This window comes from Eleutherodactylus coqui, chromosome 1, assembly GCF_035609145.1.
Source record: "Eleutherodactylus coqui strain aEleCoq1 chromosome 1, aEleCoq1.hap1, whole genome shotgun sequence".
NCBI lineage: Eukaryota > Metazoa > Chordata > Amphibia > Anura > Eleutherodactylidae > Eleutherodactylus > Eleutherodactylus coqui.
In genome coordinates, this window is record NC_089837.1 from 295271306 (window position 1) to 295285909 (window position 14604).

Here is a 14604-nt window from a genome sequence, read left to right on the forward strand (position 1 = left end):
GGCTCCATTGAAGGCAATGTACGGACCTGCATTCACGCGTGTTTTGGCATGAACATGGGTGCGCACTTATGTACACCCCTATGTACGCACAAACACATGCTCGTGTGAAGCCACCCTGAGGTTGTGCACAGCATCGATGATCTCCAGAACAACAACCTCTCTCGGTCATCCAGGACGTTCCTCATCATTGGTGCTGAAGTGGCCCGTTTTAAATTTGGCAACCCAGTTCTTAACTGTAGAATATGAAGGGCATTGATCCCCCAATGTCTGCGACATATCACCGTGAATATCCTTCATGGACTTTCCTTGCAGAAACAAGAATTTTATCACTCCTCTGCTCTCATTTGCTGTGAATATCGCCTTAGACTCCGCCACTTTGTTTTCCCGCATGCCTAGATCACTGTTGCCATAAGCTACAAACACAAAATTTTGAAAACATATATTAGACACATAAGGCTTTCATGTGATGTAACATTCGTTACCATAGAAACAAAAAAAGAACACAAAGCCAAAGACTTATCAGCAGCCCATCGTATATTAGTATTTCATTTGGAGCCGTCCTCAGAGAGTCACTACCCATACAAATTAAGTTTTATACATTTCTCTGTAACATTGACTATTCCAGAATAGTTGACGGTTCCCAACCTAACAGCTCCTGTTAATGCCAGATTTCACTGTAAAGTCTAGAGACTGCAGCACAGTATAATTACATGGAGTAATTTACAACACAGAGAAAAACCATATGGGTTTCTGTCTCTTTAACACCACCCTCCACCCTCCTTCCCCATCTCTCGCCTCCTCCCAGTTCCAGAAACTCTGATTCTTAACCCAAACCTTCTGTCCTGGGACAGTTGCAAGAAGAAAACGGAAACCAAATAAAAAGTAGATAAAAGTAATGTCTTTGTTCGGTGTGGATGTGAAGATTACACGTGGGAATGAAGTAACAATATACAGAATTTCTAAACAAAACTTAGTGTAGTACTTTACAAAGGAACCAGCGGCTGGCACGCAGTCTGGACCAGATTCATGCAGCACACAAAGGTATGTACAAGATTGTGTATTTGAAAGTTTCGGAATTTATAGACCTAGTAACAGAAGCATGCTCAGCGACGACTAAATGCTACACTGCATGTTCCTTCCTTAGGTTGGTGACTATTGATAACTTGGAGTACTATAAAGTGATATATGATGTGTATAGACATTAGTGTACATTGTATTTGTTCAGCTGTATCGACACATGGTTCAGATTTAAGGTGTAGGGTTAAAACCGATGGCTTCTCCTGAACATTCAAATCATTGTTATACCATGGAAAAAAGAAATGGAGAGACAAAAACAGGATTGGTCATATAGTGCATTACACTTTTTAGGTTAATCCTTTCATGTGGTGGTCGGTAATTACAATATTGCCATCCTAGGCCATATGTACCATGTATGAGGCAAAACCCTTCCTGACAGTACATACTAGTAAGATGTGGTCATTCAGCATTGGATGCTCCTGATACCAGATTTTCACTAAAGCTTAAATCCATATTTATGCATTTCATTCACAGCCCAGTTCTGATATCCTCTCTCTCTATACTGCCATATAAGGCCCTTTTGTGGGATTTCCCTGGACACAGCTGACCTTAGATATGTGGGAATGTTATATGCCCAAAGATAAAAGGTTGGTGCTTAGACAGAGCAGGATTTTTTTTGTTTTCCATTAAGTGGGGCTACATATAGTAACCTCCATTCTTTTATGAGGAATGTCAAAGTAACTGGATTATAATAGCACTAGCTACAATCACATGTCCAAATGTGGCAAAGTGGGTCTTAATAAAGTCATAACTAGTCAGTAATCTCTAGTGATGCTATAACTGAACAACTGCAAGAGAAAAACTTCTATGGCCCCACTGCACACGGGGGGAAATTTCCCGCAGAATTTCCGCCCGTGCCCACTGCCATAGGATTGCATGCATGTGCGCAATGCTATGCACACAGACGCGATTTGTCCGCAGGAAAACAAATCGCAGCATGTCTTATTTCTGTGCAGGTCTCGCAGAGGCCCGCACAGAAATGTCAGTAGAGACCCGCCTGATATAGGAAAGGCAGCACACTGGAATAGATCTTCTTACCAGAAACCGTCCATAAAAAACTTTTTATTCATAATCCACACATAGAGAAGACTGGGATGTTTCGATCATCCGCTGTGATCTTTATCAAGCATATTAGGACCCGCCGGCATAGCATAGTAGAGACCCGCCGTCTCCGCTCCGCTCTGCACATGCGCCGGCTGGGCGTCAGCTGGCACATCACAGAGTAGAGTAGTGAGCGGGTGAGCCGGAGGGCTGTGCAGGGGCATGAGTCTGCATTCTCGCAGCGGGATCCGACCCGGCTGTCTTCAGGCAGCCTATTTGTGAAAATACATATAAATGGAGAATAGTGTGGTGTCATTCGACATTGGAGGGTATCCACCTCTAGGACACTGAGTGGTGATTTTCAAGAGAACAGAGGAAAATGGGTCTTGGAATGCCAGTTTGGACATTATTTAGATCACTGAAAAATGCAGGATTTCAGAAAATAGTATTAGCCGTTGTCAACCTTTTAGTGTGAGGATAGGTATAGTTTGGTTAGGCAAAGTAAGATTTATGTTAATTAAAGGAAAAATTAACAAGATTTTGTCATGAAGGTAGTCAGTCCTTTTGATTCATTTCTAAATGCTACTTGGTAGCAGGAGGGAAATTTTTACCTTTTAGAGCCAACTGGTTCATGCCTAAGGCCTCCCTCACACGGGCGCTTTTTACTGCAGTTAGCGTGGAGTCCTGAACGTCACGTTAATCGCAGTATGACGCTCCCATTGTTTTCAATTGAGCCTAGCAGACATGCGTTCAATTGCGGCGCTTGGCAACGACACGATTTTTGAGCGGAGTTTGCGTTTAGTGCAGCTCATTAATGATGAGGTATGCTAAATCCTACTGTCTGCAGCAGGGAGCCGTGGGCGAAAACGAAAGTAAAATCACGGCAAAGTGCTCTGCAGCGCGGCTGTGTGAGGGAGGCCTAAGGGCTCCAACCCACTAGCGATAGGTTTTCCTGCGATGCGAGAGTGAGTGAAAACACATGATTATAAAACCAGTGATTTTCAATGGTTTCATACTCGCATGTTTGCGTGGCGTGCCCTCAAGCCTTGCAGCGCTAGGAAAAATCTGCGCTATCGCCTATTGTTTTTAATGGGGCCAGCAGCAGCCCTGGCCCCATTGAAAACCCAGGGAGTACATCGCGCTCCCATGACACAGCTGTGACAGCTATGGCAGGGAATTTCCTTAATCCCCGAGGGATAAGCCCTTTCCTGAAAATCATCCCAAGCTATAAAAAAAAGTTAAAAAAAAATAACAATTTACTCACCTAGAAGAGCTGTCTAGCTCTTCTCTTTGAGCCTGGCAGTCGTCTTCTGGAGGCTGCCGATTGAAAAATCCCTGCCTCCAGAAAGCGCTGCCTCTGATTGGCTGAGTGGTGTGACGAATTAGAGGTAGCACCCAGCCGTCATTGAATGACAGCTAAGCGCTGCCTGTGATTGGTCACAGCGCTCAGCCAATCACAGGCAGCGCTCAACCATTCATTGTATTCAATATTTCAAGCCCTTCCCTGAAAATCATCACTGCGGGAGTTGTCTACAACCTATTGCTTTCAATCAAGTGGCAACCTCACCGGCCCTATTAAAAGCAATGGGATAGCATTGCGGACCTTTGCTACAGCTTTTACAAGGGATTCCTTCATCATATCGCTAGTAGGTTTGAGCCCTAAGGACTTATTCACATGGGCGTGAAAACCCGGCCGATATACGCTGCCCTTCTCTCTCTCTAAGCTCTGCCCCATCTCTCCCATTGCAAACAGAGGTGAGGGGCGGAGAGGGGGCGGGAGCTCAGCACACTAGCTCCTGCTCTGTCCCACCTCCTCCCCTTGCAGTGAGGGGCAGCGTATATTGGCCGGGCGTGAAAACCCAGCCGATATACGTCCTTGTGAATAAGCCCTTAGGGTGGGCTCACACACAGCTGATTTGCTATAGATTTTCTACAGCTGAAATATTCCACAGCATATCTACACCGTTTGGTGCAGATCTGCCGTAGATTTCACAGCTTCAGTTGAAAAGGATCCACTCCAAAATTTGCAACAAAGTCCACATCAAATGATGTGGATTTGCTGGGAAAATTCTTGTGAATGCACGCATGTGGCCTGTCAGTTTTCCCCTATTGAAACAGAGCAACACAAAAAAGAAAAAAAAGATCCCCATTTTTTATCCTTATCCTTCACCTTCCGCAGCTGAAGTTGCTTGAATGTGTCTTTCAACCATACCATAGAATTGGAACTTTCATGTCAGGTTACTTCATTAAAACAGTATGTGGGCCACAGACAGCAGCCATAATGAACCGGCGGTAAAGTAATTTACCAGCAACATTGGTTTATAGAACATCTAGCTATATTTGTCACTATGTATATACAAGTCTACTGCCCTCACGTTAAAGTTATAAATCTCTTTCTTTTCACACAGCATTTTTTCTTAGTTTTTAATAATGAAACGTTTAACAACTCAGCATCTGGATGTGCACTTTTTTCCTCGTTTTTTGAGTCTTTTTAGAAGATGCCAGTCTTCTCCTCAACCACTTGATGCACCACCTAAAGGGCAGCTACGTCTCCGTTCACTTCCTGGAGCCTTTGTATTTGCTGGCATATTTCTTGTACTAATAGGTCTAATTGTGGCTGTCATTGGTTACTGGCCTCACAAATCCAACAGCCAATCAATGTCTCCTTCACAGCCTCAACAATCTGTAGAGAGACTGAAGCTTATTGGTCCTGTCATAATGGGATTTGGTTTATTTGTATTCATATGTGCCAACACACTTCTCTATGAAAACCGGGACATGGAAACAAGACAGCTACTCCAAATCAGTGCAGTCACACAGGGACATGCTGACATGGCTTTATCGGCTAATAGTGGTGTGAAAGCTCAAACTCCGAATACCTGGAGTGATAGTTCTGGAGAGCTGGACAACAGGAGGAATATATTAATTAGGGCACAGCTTCTATGTCCCCCCATTAATGACCTTTCTCTTTCGCTTGTGAGCATACACTCTGATCCATGTATTTCATCCTTACCACAACTGGGGGAGAGGATCAAACTCAAGGAAGAAGCCGAGAGGTGCTACAGCTCTGATGTCAAGTTAAATATGAGTATGAGGGCAGTAAAAGAAGGCATTGTGGAGGTTCCCCATCGAGGTCAAAAGTGTCGCAGCTGGCCAAGACTGGAAATTGTTGATGATGGTTGTACTAAATTACATGAAGCATCAGAGGAAGCGTTAAAAGAGAGTAAGGAGAGTAGCCAAGAGACTGTACCGGAAGTGGCATGAAATTGATGATGGAGGCCTTACTTTAGATCAGTGTTTTCCAAACTCCAGTCCTCATGGACCCCCACAGGTCATGTTTTCTGGATTTCCTTAGTGTTGCAGAGGTGATGTAATTATAGTCGGTGCCTCAGATATTGCCACAGGTGTTCTTACTATAGGATATCCTGAAAACATAACCTGTTGGTGGTCCATGAGGACTGGAGTTTGGGAACCACTGCTCTAGATCTTTTTGCCTCAGCTTTTCCTGCTCATGATGCCAAAAAGAAACAATTGAATGAAACAATAATTGTATGGACATGCATTATGTTTACGACAGAGAATGAGCATTATACAATGGAGTGTTAAGTGTTCCAATCATGTATCTCTGACTGAATAGCTGTAAAGTGATTAAACATGTGATAACATGAGGATGTCTACAAGTCTGTGTTTGGCTCTCCTAAGCTGGGCTGCTACAATGTTTTTCTTTTACAAAAAGGAAAAGATGGAAAAAATGTGATGCGATATACAGTACTATCTTCATAGCCTAATGCCGAGGGTCCAGTGTAATGGTATTAGTGTATATTGACGCCACCAGGAAGCTAGGGGTTTGACAGGGTGAACGCCCCTGTCACACCCTCAGCTCCCATAGGCTGACATCAGTAAGGTCCTAGCAGCACAGTGTTTAGAGATCTTTGCGGGCCCTGGCCGTTTAGGGTTAGGGGTTTATTTTCCAGGGAGGGTTACAGTATTAGTTGAAAAAAAAAACCCTATGTAAGAGGTGTAACATGCAAGCATTAATAGTTAATTATGTAGAGCTCACTGGAAAATTACCCCTAACCCTAACCGTCCAGGGTCGGCAAAAATTGGTAAACACTGTGCTGCTACGCGATGCAGGAATCTGCAGTCCCCGTTTCATGTGGCCAGGCCAACCGCTGGCTATGGACAGAAAGGTGCAGCAGGGAGCAGCAGCACCCAGGAAGTCTCCGGAGTGCACTGTCCTGGCCCTGCTACATCACCATCATGTGCATGTGTGTAGCAGGCGTCGCTGCGCAAAGAGCAGGGAAGGGGGCAATGCCACTCTGCTGATGGCACTGCGTGAGCATAGACTCCATGTCCTGCCGGCAGCAGCTGTGGGGAGACCGGGGGTGATCATCAGTGAGGAAGGGGCGCCCAACAGAGAAAAACAGCTAGGAGTTAAAGGGGTTGTCTCGCGAAATCAAGTGGGGTTATACACTTCTGTATGGCCATATTAATGCACTTTGTAATATACATCGTGCATTAAATATGAGCCATACAGAAGTTATTCACTTACCTGCTCCGTTGCTAGCGTCCTCGTCTCCATGGTTCCGTCTAAATTCGCTGGCAGCTTGCTTTTTTAGACGCGCTTGCGCAGTCCGTTCTTCTCCTTTCAGCACGAGCCGCTTCAGTGTGCTCCCCGCTACAGCTCTTCTGCGCATGCGCAGACGAGCTGTCACTGCTCGGGAGCGCTCTGGAGCGGCCATTCTGTACCATCCTCTGTTAGAGGAAGGTGCAGAGCTGCCGAGCTGTCCGGAGAAGCCGCCCAGCTGTCCCGCCGTCCAGGTAAGTGATGGGCTGGGGGGTCTGCCGCTGCGCCGGGGGCGGGCTGTGCCGGGGGGGGGGGGGCTGCCGCTGTGATGGGGGGGCTGCCGCTGTGATGGGGGGGCTGTCGCTGTGATGGGGGGGCTGCCGCTGTGCCGGGGGGGGCTGCCGCTGTGATGGGGGGGGCTGTCGCTGCGATGGGGGGGGCTGCCGCTGCGATGGGGGGGCTGCCGCTGCGATGGGGGGGCTGCCGCTGTTCCGGGGGGGGGGGGGGTGCGCCGGTTACCTGCTGCCCGGCGGTGGGTGACTGGTCAGCCGTGTTCACTCCAGGAGTCCGGTCGGCGGCTGCGGGGCGTCTGGTTGTCAGGGAGACACAGCTGGTAGCGTCTCGGGAGCGCGCACGTCGGGCTGCAGCAAGCGAAGGGAAAAGAGGCGGCGGCCATCTTGGGAAAATTTTTATAAGTTGCTGAAACGCTGGAACGGTAAGTAGAAACCAGCTAGAAAAGTCATTTACAGGGGGGCTTAGTAATGTATGCTTAATTAGGGGGACTGGGCAAAAAAAAAAAATCCACTCCTGCCTCGAGACATCTCCTTTAATGTTATGGCCAGGGACCCAGGAAAAGGGAAAGCAGACTGCAAAACTACAAGCAGTATTGGGGAGCTTTACATGTCGCCGGGGCCGGGGAGCCGCTCACTGTTACAGCAGCAGGGAAGGCAACTCTTGTCCGTGAGCAGAGGGGAGAATAATACACACCTTCCAGGACCTGAAGGGGAACCATCTGTGCAGCCAATGAGGTACTAGGGAGCATCACCAGGATGTCAGTGCTCTCTCCAGCACCACTTCCTGGTGTCATCAAGGTACACTAATACCCAGTGTAACATCTACCATGGGCCATTATGATAACTTTTGCAAAAATTGCACCAAATAACATATGACACAATGGTACAGAAAACAAAGCAAACATGACTGGGTTACTTTCTCCTATTTTAATGACACTTTCCAAAAAAAGGACAGCATTATATATCTTTCATTCCTGCAGGCTTATGGCTGGGTCATTAGGCACCATATATGCACATAGCTAAATATACTGTATGTACTGCTGTCACCAGATTGTGGAGATATTTTCCCTTAGTATCAATACTTCTAAAATAGAATACATCCATGAAACAGCACAAGATGAAACATGCCATGATGAATTCCATATGTCTCTTTAAAGAAAAATCTGAGACATGCAGGGCCAATAGCTTTCCATACATTTGGTAGTATGAACCCTTACACAGGAGTGCCTAGTACAGAATGATCGTGGTATTACAGATGCACAGTTCTTTCATTGTATTGTTTCATATCTTTTTTTTTAACAATACTTTTCATTAAAAAGCCATTCAGAAGTATCTACACAGAATTGTCTTGATATTATGGAAAATGTCTGGTCATCTGCAACCATTGAGTAACTTTATGTTAAAACTTAGTTTGGTGTGTGGTAAAATCAAATGTTCAACGTATGTTTTTTTCACTTTGACTTGATGATTTGGAATAATTCGATTTCATAGTATACATCCATACGATTATACCTCTGCTGTGTTAGGTCTTTGACCTGGCACTGGACATTTCAGCCCTTCATTTTAATGGGCATCACTAACAAGTGCTCATCACAACCATTGGCGTGTGGTAATACAAAAGGTGGCAGGTTAAAAACTAATGCATAAAAGTTGCATATGGATAATTCTAGATTCATGCATATGGCAACGTCACATGTATACAGTCTGTTCAATGACGCATGAAGGCACTGCAGGTCCATATTGTGGACCCTTAATGCCCAATAATCAGGCCGCGTAAAAGGGCCTCAATGGCTAGCTGCCTGATTGAACTAAGTAAAAGAAACAAGGATCAACTGACTGGCTAAAAGCCCAGTTACACGCAAAGACAATCTTTCAAACGATTGAAAGATTGACTGTTTTAGCGATCATTTTGCATAAAGTATTAAAGGGGTTGTCCTGCGCCGAAACGGGTTTTTTTTTTTCAACAGCCCCCCCGTTCGGCGCGAGACAACCCCGATGCAGGGGTTAAACAAGAACACCGGACAGCGCTTACCTGAATCCCCGCGCTCCGGTGACTTCTTACTTACCTGCTGAAGATGGCCGCCGGGATCTCCTCCCTCGGTGGACCGCAGGGCTTCTGTGCGGTCCATTGCCGATTCCAGCCTCCTGATTGGCTGGAATCGGCACGTGATGGGGCGGAGCTACAAGGAGTCGCTCTCCGGCACGAGCGGCCCCATTCAGAAAAGAAGAAGACCCGGACTGCGCAAGCGCGTCTAATCTGGCGATTAGACGCTGAAAATTAGACGGCTCCATGGAAACGAGGACGCTAGCAACGGAACAGGTAAGTGAAAAATTTCTGATAACTTCTGTATGGCTCATAATTAATGCACAATGTACATTACAAAGTGCATTAATATGGCCATACAGAAGTGTATAGACCCACTTTGTTTCGCGGGACAACCCCTTTAATGTCCATTAACACTTTTTCAGCTTCATTTGTGTATAAAAGGGCCTTTCAAGAACTGTTTACAGAGCACAGCATGTGGTCTGAGCTCTGCACACAGCTCCATTGTTCTCGCACAGGTTGTCGGCAGAATACAATGTAATCTCCAACTCCCATGCAGAACACAGTGTATGGTGCCTGCTATCTTCTCTCTGTCTGAAGGATGGATTTTAAGCTTGCCTTAAAATCATCTTTCAGTCGAAGAGAAAAACAATGGCAGCATTTACACACAATGATTATCACTCATATGCCATTGTTTGAATTAATTTTGAGCGATAATCGTTGTGTGTAAATGGGCCTTAACTGTTGATTTTCACAGCAAGTATAAAGATTCTCACTCATTAGCTATACAGCTCCAGGTGGTGTACACTGTACAGTCAGTTTATGGGCACGAACAATTGTACTTTAAGCAATTCTTTTCCCATGTAAATGAAAAATAAACACGCATTGATCAATACATTAGCAATGCTATGCTTTGGAAGGATATAATCTACGTAAAGTGACATGCATTGGAAAATCTTCTGATTGTTGTAGGGCTACAATTGTAGGAAGATAAGAAAAAAAATATTTTTTCTCCAGTTGTAAGCTACTATAGGGCTACTATTGGCGTAACAACTCAGGGTCCCTCAGCAAAGTAAGTAGGTATTGAGTTTCAGTTTGACTCAAGAAGATCAGGTGAGCAAAAATGTACTTTTACAATAAGCGGGGGTTTTTGTAATTCTATACGCATTGTACTTATTTAATATGTATGTATAATATACATATATAATCTATTTATGTATATTATACATATATTGCAGGAGAGAGGTCCGACATCAAACCTCTCTCCTGCATGGTGTAATATACATATACAGAAGAGAACTCCGATGACGGACCTCTCTTCTGCATAGTGTTAGAAACGTGTCGGACCTCGCCTGACATGGGAGCTATGCAGGAAAAATCTCAATGTGACAAGATCTGACACTGGATTAAAAAGGGTTAAAATGTGTTAAATTAGAATGTATTTAATTCTGAATATGTATGTTGATATATTACCACCATGATGCTAGATTCTGCCCATTGCACTTCCTAGCAGATACATCCTCAGTGATGTTACTGAGAAGGGGATCATATCTGACAAGCCAGTTTACAGTACAATAAAGCGTTGGCTGTGAGGATTATGGGAAGAGAATGGTCCTGTTCCTGGCAAGATTATGCAGATAAACCTAAAATCTGATATATTTGTGTCTTTTCATAAAAGGGAAAATAAATAGTATAGAGTCTGTGAGACTTCCATGCCTCTTTAGAATAGAAACAAAGGGGTTTGCTTATTGCATGTAAAGGCAGCTTTATCTAGGGTGACTATTGCCTGAATAGCCGCTAATGCAAAACGTTGAAGCATAGGAAGTACAATCTATGTAAAAGCAAATGAACGATTGTCAAATAGTTGTTTACCGAGTCATCATTCATAAAGTCGGATCTTCATGCAAATTTGTTTGCAAGTCGTTCAAATGCAAAAATTGTGACTTTATACTAGACGACTTTTGACACCTATTTTTTTTTAGGAGAGCTGAAAATGAATGACTAGTGATCAAATTATCATTCAGCACCGTCTCACCTAAATTCACAGTCTCCAGCCATGATTCAGGCAATCTTGTCATGTAAATGCACCTTTAGGCTGCCTTCACTGGTGTGAAAATCGTGCATTTGTGCGTTACGGGATGCACAAATATGAACCTCATTCTTTTGAACATGTTCATTCACATTAGTGATGTCTTCCTGCATGGCACCGCGTTGCAATGCTATGCAGAAAAAAGATTGCGGAATGTCCCATCTAGCTGTGAGATGGCAGCTAGCAGCCCTATTGTCTTCAAATGGGGCCGGTGGCAGCAGCACCGACCCCATTGAAAATAATGGGAGAACTCTGCGATCCTCTGCCGAGGCTGTGACAGCCGCAGCGGGGGGATTCCCTTAATTCCCGCAGGGATTCGAAGCTGTTTTCCACAGGGATTTCACATGGTGGGGAGCGCGATATCGCCCTTGCCAGTGTGAAGGAGCCTTAGGCGGATGTCACCAATTCCAGAACCATTCACCACAACATAGCTTTCCATGCTTCATGTCATTAATTAATAAACGAATGGCATCCAATGTCTACTTATAGTGGTTTGTGAAGCAAATGGCATTCCTGAAAACTCAGAATTTAAGGAAACATGAATATATTATATTTTTTCTTTGATTACTAGCGTGTAATTTAGAGTGGTCTATCGGAACTGCACTGGTTAAAAAGCATAAGCATTCAGTGTGGGGAGATGTAAGAACAGTGCATAGGCGCCCCATCGAGGAGGGAGTGATTGGATACAGATGTGGAATTTATGCTTCCTGGCTGCATATGCCTATTGCAGGAGATCATTTTTGGAGTTGAGGTTTTCTTAACTATATTAATTCTGCAACACACCATAAAATAAGCACAGTCCCTGTTTTTTTTTAAATTGAATTTTAACTTTTAAACTTTTAGAGTTTTTGTTTTTTGTCACTGGGCACATTTTCATAGCTGGTGTACTACAGCCTGAGACGCTCAGTCCGCATTGGCAACCGTGCTCCTGGTTAACCCTCACTTGGCCCTGAGGTCTTTTCCAGGAAAAAAAAATTGAGACATTTCAGTACTGTGGACAATAAAACAGAACAGATCACAGAAGGTGGTACATTTCAGATAACCTCTGATGTCATTCTACAGTACCGGTGTGTAGTATGAAGGGTTAAATACTATACCTGTTGTGGCAGGTGATTTTACGAAATACTTGGGTCCACTCCTGCAGGGTTTTGTGTGCAAATATGATGCGTGTTTCGGAACGCAAAAAAAGGACGCAGAAGGGCCCATATTCTTGAATAGCCTATTGTGGCGCGTAACCTGCACTGAAATAGGACATGCTGCATATTTTTTTTTCACACGATCGATAGTGCATTAAAAAAAATAAAAAAATACATTCATATGAATGAACCCATTGAAGTCAATGGGTTTTATTCACTGTGTATTAGGCCTCATGTCCACGGGCACGCACGGATGCCTAGCGCAGAATCCCGTGGTGGTTTTCAGCCATGACCAAAGACACGAGAACAAAAAATACATTTACTCACCTGTCCGGACGTGGGTCTCTCGCTGCGGGCCCGGATCTTCTTTCTTCTTTATGGCAGATGCGCTTGGGACACTGGCAGCAGACAACTTCCGTTGACTTCAATGAAGCCATCCGTGCAGAAAAAATTGCAGAAAATGGGGAATGCTGCGGTTGTTTTCCCGCAAGCGCGATCCGCACGCTGTGACAAAATGACATTCACAGGTAATTACCTATGGGCACAGATCGCATGCGGTTGAGACACGGGCAGATTTTTAAATTCCATTTTCCCTGTGGCCAGGAGGCCTTACGGCTGCAAAAGTACACACGTGTGAAGGGGCCTTTAGTGTGTGGCTACTAGCTGCTATGCTGTATCTGCTCTTGGACATTAGTTCAATTATTTAGATTGACCCCTTAGCTACGACGCCTGTTTGCGTCCTTGTGACGGAGGCAAATTTTGGAAATCTGACATGTGTCACTTTGACATAGAGCAACTCCATAAAGGTTTTGCATATCCAAGTGATTCTGACACAGTTTTTTTCGTCACATATTGTACTTCATTTAGGTGGTAAAAACAAACCGATGGAATTTGTGTATATTTATTAAAAGCGCTAAAATGGGAAAGGGATGAAAAAATGTTCATTGTTTACATTTACAACGGAAATATGTCAAATATGTGCAAACATACTGTACAGATTTTTGATGAGATATATATTCCCATCTATTTACTTTATTCTGGAAGTACATTGGAAAAAATTAACATTTGTACATCTCCTAAATGGTTAAAAAACACTAAACATTGATTATTAAACTTTTGAGAAGGATTTTTTTCCAACACCAAGCCAAGATTGCAAAGGCTCATAAGTGTCAGAATGATAGATAGCCCCACAAATGACCCCATTTCAGGAATTAATGCAATTTGATCAAAAAGACATATTACTTTTTGATCACGGTTTAATTTTCTTGAAGGTAGTTTTAGATTCTTTTCATAAATATGGGAATATTTTTTCCTTAACTTTTGTTGCCTTTTTTTTAATACAAACTTTTACTTGATTTTTACATTTTCAGGTTTTATTTTTTACTCCTTATAGGGCACATGAACTTGCGATAGTTTGATCACTCCTGCATTATGATGTAATGCCATCTGACAAAATCTATCAAGCCATACCACAGGCATGGCATGATTGGCAATCTGCAATGGCAGCTCTGGGGGTTTTCAGAAAGCGGATGTAAGAAACGGCTGGCATTCACTGTATAGAGCAAGGTCGGACCCTGATTCTCCTCCATACAAAACTCGAAACTCCATGACACAACTGTACGTCTTGGAACATTAAGGGGTTAAATATACATGTAAAATTATGACCATAATTCATATCTGTCTCTCTATATGTATCTATATAATTATATATATATGGATGTGTGCAACAAAAACCCAACAAAAAACAGTAAGTAAGCAGTACAAAACCTCCGTTAACTAGAAAAAAAAAACACAACTGACAATTTTTAGCCATAAACAATGTAAACAAATCCTTTTATTAGTAAAGCAACTTTAAACACAACTTGTGATAAAATCTAAAGAAAGCACCAGCCTATATGAACCCCAGAAAATAACCAAAAAACAAACAAAATAAACATAGGTGATGGAGGATTAGTTCTACAGGCACTAATTAATGATCAACAGTAGAACAGAACCTCCAAGTAGAAGGTTCAAGTTAAAGGATGTCAGAAATAATTGATCATAAAAGAACAGAACATCTAAGGGTGATGAGAACTTCTATAGTTCAAATGCCACCCTGCAACTAGGATAAAAACCTGCTAAACAGACTAAGTTCTAAACTCTACTCTGACCAAATTAAAAAAATTTAAAAAAATCACAGGAGGTGAGAAAAAAAACGCTCAAAGACATAACTCACAGAAAAAGAAGCCAGATGCAGGATATGCACTACAGGAAATGCTCAGCCGTGTAACCTGGCAGCATGCAGCAAGTCAGATTGCAATATAGAGAAGCAAAAATGTTCATTGAGCAGCCACTCAGCAGACACCCCTACCCTGGGT

General features: G+C 43.5%; 1 long non-coding RNA gene across 1 annotated transcript; it reads left to right on the plus strand.

Moving 5' to 3' along the window:
- The first annotated feature begins 767 nt into the window (after nt 1-767).
- On the plus strand, nt 768-5786 carry LOC136572655 (uncharacterized). Its single transcript, XR_010785811.1, has 2 exons — nt 768-1041; nt 4527-5786. It is a non-coding gene; the product is annotated as an uncharacterized lncRNA (long non-coding RNA).
- The last annotated feature ends 8818 nt before the right edge of the window (nt 5787-14604 follow it).